The sequence below is a fragment of the Pipistrellus hanaki genome (genome assembly GCF_964339955.1).
Source record: "Pipistrellus hanaki genome assembly, chromosome: 1".
In the NCBI taxonomy this organism is placed as follows: domain Eukaryota; kingdom Metazoa; phylum Chordata; class Mammalia; order Chiroptera; family Vespertilionidae; genus Pipistrellus; species Pipistrellus hanaki.
Window position 1 is genome coordinate 120,364,489 of NC_140503.1, and position 6,362 is coordinate 120,370,850.

The 6,362-nt window shown below is 39.8% G+C and overlaps 1 pseudogene across 1 annotated transcript; it reads left to right on the top strand.

Annotated features, from left to right (window-relative positions):
* Positions 1-4,961: 4,961 nt before the first annotated feature.
* On the top strand, positions 4,962-5,356 carry LOC311620817 (large ribosomal subunit protein eL34-like; annotated as a pseudogene). Its single transcript has one exon. The product of its transcript is annotated as a large ribosomal subunit protein eL34-like (transcript).
* Positions 5,357-6,362: the final 1,006 nt, after the last annotated feature.

The window sequence follows — 6,362 nt, forward strand, 5'->3', positions numbered from 1 at the left end:
TCTCGCCGGGCAGGATTCTCACTGCAGCCGCAGCCTTCTTTCGGTGCAGCTCGGCGCAGGGGCCACTCGGGCGCTCCGTGGCTGCAGTCACTGCCAGCGCAGTGGCGACCCAGAACCCTCATGCTATCCCCGCAAAGTCTGACCTTTCCGTGGGTGATTAAAGAACTCCCTTGAATCCACGTGTTTGCGCTGATTGTGGCATCACAGCTGCTCGATGGTCTCCTCTGCTGTGGGTTTTCCAGGCCTCAGAGAAGATCCTCCTTTCCTAGTAAGAGGGCGCAGCCTTCCCTCTGAGCCTGTACCTCCGGGAGAGGTCTCTGCTGCTGGAGTGCTGGCTGCTTGGTCAGGAAATCCTGTCCAGCGGAACCTTCCTTACCTTCCTTTAGAGTTCCGCTGCCCCTTAGCTGCCAATCAATATTCCCTGAGTGACTTGGACGCTACTTCTATCTGTTCTGGGACCAGGGTCAGAACAAGTCCGTCTGTTTGGTCGCCATCTTGTCCCCCATCTCTAAGTTATACTCTCTTAGCAAATTTCAATTACACAACACAGTGTTATCAACCATGTTCATCATATTTTACATTAGATTCTCAGACTTTATTCATCTTATAGCTGAAAGTTCATACCTTTTTACAAATTTCTATTCTTAGCCTCTGACAATCAACTTTTTACTCTTTGTTTCTATGTTTGACTTTCCAAATTTTATTTATTTATTTTTTGTTAATCCCCATCCTTGGATATCTTTTCCATTGCTTTTTAGAGAGAATGGAAGGGAGGGAGGAGAGAAAGAGAGGAGAGAGAGAGAGAGAGAGAGAGAGAGAGAGAGACATCGACTGGTTGCCTTCCCACAAGCACCAAGACGGGGGTCAGCGATTACACCTGCAACCAGGGTAAGTACATGTCCTTGATTGGGAACCAAGCCTTATGACACTTTGGTGCCAATGCTCAAACCACTGAGCCACAAGGCTAGAGCTAAGTTTGACTTTTTTTTTTTTTTTTTTTTTTTTAACTGTTAAGTCCTGGCTGGTTTGCTCAGCAGATAGAGCATCTGTTCTTGGATCACAGGTTTGATTCTGGTCAAAGACGTGGACCTCAAAAAAGCAAATAATCCTGTAGAATGTGTTCCTAGATGTTATTTCACTGATTATGGCAAGAATTGTTTTCTTAGAATTTATCAGCATTAGACTTCCATAATATATAACTAATTTTAAGCGTTCTATTCCTGAACTGCTGTTTTAGAACAATGCCTGCCATGTAATAAGTGCTCAATAAAATATTCATTGAATGAATAATTTTATAGGTGAAATTTATTGAGCACTTACTATGAGCCAGGCACTGTTCTAAGCATTAGAAATGTGGTATAATACAGCAATACATAAGTTAAACAATTGGAGTATAATGGTGGTTGTACCTCTTCACACTGGAAATGATAAGCCATCAACCCTATAAAAATTTTTTTTTTCTCACCTCTCCAAAGGTGGATGTACTGGAACAAGATACTCCTCAAAATTGTTTAGATTTCCTACACTGAGATTATTTTCAACCAACGTGGTAGATGGATAGCACTAATTTTTATACATTCCCAAGTCACGCACGCAGTTTTAAGACTACATCTAGTCATTTTTGAACTTTTTGATTGAATACGATGTCATTAAATTTCTTGAGCATCTTTTAAATAATATACATACTTCATTCCTGGCCAGCTACAGTTGTTTTTGGAATTTCCCTTCTTTAAAAAAAAAAATCAGACAGGTTTCTGGAATTTTACAGTCACAGTTCAATTTGTGGCATTTCAAGTACTTAAAGCAAATGAAATCCCAGTATTCTGTATCTTCGGTAATTGTCAGAGAGTCTGGTCTGGATTTTACTGTACTTTTCTCTCAAAAAAGATAAAGACAATTCATAATAAAGAGTCAGAATCTAAGGTTCTTCTCACCTGGTGTTGCCATAGATGGGTTGAGGGTATATGGATCCACCAAGTGACTGCCCCTTTAGGGGACATGCATAGTTCTGAAAAATTCTGAGAAGCACTGGTCCAAGAGATAAAGAATTCATTTATTTTCTTTCTTTTTTTCTGACATAAGATCACCAGAAAGTTTGATTCTTTATACGACAGTAATTTTCATGATACTTTATATGACAATAATTTATAATTCTTTGAGTGCAAATAGAAATGCACTCAAAGAATTATAACATGTGACCTAAGCTTTTTTGGTTTTGGGAGATTGTTATTAAAAATACAACATATGAAAAGAAAAAAATACCATATATGGCCCTATCAGGTTTGGCTCAATGGATAGAGTGTTGGCCTGAAAACTGAAGGGTACATGCCCAAGTTGTGGGCTTGATCCCTAGTAGGGGCATGTAGAAGGCAGCCAATCAATGATTCTCTTTTATCATTGATGTTTCAATCTCTCTCTACCTCTCCCTTCCTCTTGAAAGTCAATAAAACTATATTAAAGGAGAAAACCAGGATGGCGGCATAGGTAAACACCTAAAATTGCTGTCTCACACAACCACTTCAAAACTACAACTAAAAGACCAAATGGACATCATTCAGAACCACAGGAAGGCTGGCTGAGTGGAAATTCTACAACTAGAAGGAAACAGAAAAGCACGCTGACACTCGGAGGAAGTGCAGAGGTACAGAGGCTTGAGTACATGGAAAGGGCTGGCATCTGAGTAGGCAGCTGGCTTTTTTCAATCGAGAGGGAGACACAAGCTTCTGTCTGCTCTGAACTCAAGTTCTGGGAGAGACTCTGGGGACCCAGAAACATTCGAGGAGGAACTGGACTGTCTGGCAGTGGGCAGAACCTGAGGACAACTTTCTTGCTGAGGTGTTTGCAGGACACTGAGACCCAGGGGCCTCTTAGGGCATGGCTGAGGATCAGCCATAGCTGTTTACTCCACCCTGTTGATTCCCTGAGATTCTGTCCCACCCAAGCTGTGTGCAAAGGCTTTTGCATATGAATGGCCTGGCCCTTTGCAATCTGAAATTACCTAACAAACTACAGCTGGGTCAGAGAGCCCCAGAACTTCCAAAAGAAGGCCCAAGGCCTCACAGTAGCTTGCATTGCTTGACAGCTGGGCCTCATCTGGCCACCTCCAAAACCCAAACAAAGAAGAGGACTCTCCAGATCTCTTCGTAGCTCCTGCTGGGTGGCCTCATTCCGAGCTAAATTTGGAAATCCAAAAGCCAGTGTACTAAGTAGTCAGAGTGGGACCATTCAGATTATAACTCCTCAGATCCATAAGGGACACACTCAGGGGGAAGACTCAGTGAGCACCAAAGCCCCACTAAAGCAAGTATTGCCCCATAGGGGTGTCTCCAACACAGAGGTTCTCCCACCATAGACACAGCTGATTCTCACAGCCAATGGCCTATAGGTCAATTTCTCCCAGTAATACCAACAACAATCACGGCTTAACTACAACAAGACTGTGCACACAGCCCACAAAGGGGTGCACCAAGAGTGTCCACCTCAGGTAATTGGGGAGGCTGAGCCACTAGGCCCTATAGGACATCTAGCACACACAGCCACTCTATCAACCCAGGGAGGCAGCCAAAATGTGGAGACAAAGAAACAGGTAACAGATGAAAGAAATGGAGGAAAGCAAACAACTGGCTATAGAGTTCAAAACCATGGTTATAAGGTTTTTCAAGAATCTTCTAGAAATCGCTGAAAAATTTAGTGAGATCCTCGAGGATATGAAAAAGGACCAACTAGAAATTAAGCATACACTGACTGAAATAAAGAATAATATACAGAGATCCAACAGCAGACTAGAGGATTGCAAGAATCAAATAAAAAATTTGAAATACAAAGAGGCAAAAAACACTCAACTGGAAATGCAAAAAGAAAAAGAATCCAAAAAGTTGAAGATACTGTAAGAAGCCTCTAGGACAACTTCAAGCATACCAACATCAGAATTATGAGGGTTCCAGAAGAAGTGAGAGAGAGCAAGATACTGGAAAACCTATTTGAAGAAATAATGACTGAAAACTTCTCCCACTTGGTGAAAGAAATAGACTTACAAGTCCAGGAAGTGCACAGAACCCCAAATAAAAGGAATCCAAAGAGGACCACACCAAGACACATCATAATTAAAATGCCAAGGGCAAAAGACAAAGAGAGAATATTAAAAGCAGGAAGAGAAAAACAGCTAATTACCTATAAGGGAACACCCATATGATTGTCAGCTGATTTCTCAACAGAAACCATGCTGGCCTGATGGGAGTGGCAAGAAATATTCCAAGTGATGAACAGCAAGAACCAACAACCAAGATTACTCTACCCAGCAAAGCAATCATTCAGAATTGAAGGGCAGATGAAGAGCTTCACAGATAAGAAAAAGCTAAAGGAGTTCATCACCACCAGACCAGTATTATATGAAATGCTGAAAGGTATTCTTTAAGAAGAGGAAGAAGAAGGAAGAGATAAAGATAAAATTATGAATAACAAATACATATAGATCAAGTGAATCTAAAAATCAAGTGAATTAAAAATCTGATGAATAGAATAATCTGGTGAATATAATAGAATCAGGGGCATAGAAAGGGAGTGAATTGACAATCCTCAGGGGGAAAGGGGTGAGGGGGTGTGCAGGAAGATACTGGATAAAAATTGTACACCTATGGATGAAGACAGTGGGCGGGGGGGCAGGGTTTAAGGGCACGGGGTGGGGTGGGAACCAGATGGAGGGGAGCTATTGGGGGGGGGGGAGGAACAACTGTAATATTCTTAACAATAAAGATTTATTAAACAAAACTATATTAGAAAGAAAAAAAGTCTCAACACGCCTTCCTGCTTTTAATATATATATATATATATATATATATATATATATATATATATATATATATATATATATATATACTGGTATATATTGGTATATATCACATGTAAGTTGCAGGAGCTGGGAACTCTCAGACTCAGTCTTTTGAGCAAGTGTGGTAGCATTCAGAATGGTCCAGCATTTAACATACCATCAGAGGCTGTCGTACAATACAGCTTTTAACAAAAGGAGGCTGTCTGAACCCCTGGTAATAGAATTGTTTACCTTTACACCAAGAAGGTTGAGAAAGCACAAAATCTGCATGTTGTGTGTTTCCAGGCTGACTTAGTGGAGCCCGTACTGTGAGACCTAAAGTTCTAATGAGTTTGTTTTAAAAGAGAAAACATGTCATCAGAGCCTGTTGTGGATCCATGTGTGTTAAATGTGTCCGTGACAGAATCAAGGGTTTTGTCCTTACTGAGGAGCAGAAAATTGTTGTGAAAGTGTTGAAGGCACAAGCACAGTCAGAAAGCTAAATACAAACAAAAAAGAAAGCTTGTTTTGAGTAATAAAAACAAATAAAAGACTTGCTTTGTTATTCCTTTTGTAAAATAAAGACTCATAGAATAAATTGTATTAAGGATACAAACATTTAACAACACTCATTATGTTATTTAATTATTCCTCATGAAATGGCAGGGAGCAAAGTCTCTCCTGAAAATGAGAAGCACACTAGGTGTGTTTTTTCTCTCTCTCTACTCTCCATTTCATAAATGATTTTATTTTTTTTGGGGAAGTCAAATGTTAAATTTTATGTTTAGCTGGTCTTACATCAAGAGTTTAAAAAATACATTTTCTTCAAAAGTCTTGCATTTTCAAAAAGGAGTTAATCTTAAAGATTCCTTAAGAAGTATGCTTTAAAAATTGCTGCAGTAATTGAGAAAAAAAAACTATTTGACTTTTTTCTTTGACTTTATAATGAAACTGCATATTGACTGTATAATGACGCTGCAAACTCTGATATTTGCCAAGAGATAATATAAGGATGGATCTTTCGCATCTTTGAATATAGAAAAGCTGTTCAAAATATTTCCTATCCAAAAACCTTCTCCTGACCTTCATCTCCCTCTGGTTCTTATCTAAATTTTTTGCTTCCTGCATTAGAAAACCTCTTTGAAATAGTTGTGGATACTTTCTGTCTTCTCATTCTCTACAGAACCCACTCCAAACTTTCTGATCATTCTACACCTGTGTTCTTATCCACCTGCTCCCTGTTGCTAAGCCCAATGGTCAGTTCCAAGCCCTATCTGACTGATGGAGCAGCAGCATTTGACATCATTGATTGCTCCTTTGTCTTTGAAACTGTGTCTGCACTTGGTCACTAGAATATCATCTCCTTTTTGTTCTCATTAAATTTCTGAATCTCTGTTTTTTTTTTTTTGTTTGTTTATTTGTTTATAGATCCTAGTTGGCTTTGTGACCTCAAATATTGAAGTATCTCATGTGTAGTGTTTAGATCTTTTCTATATTAAGGTGACCAGACGTCCCGCTTTTGGCGGGACAGTCCCGATTTTTTAAAACGCTGCGG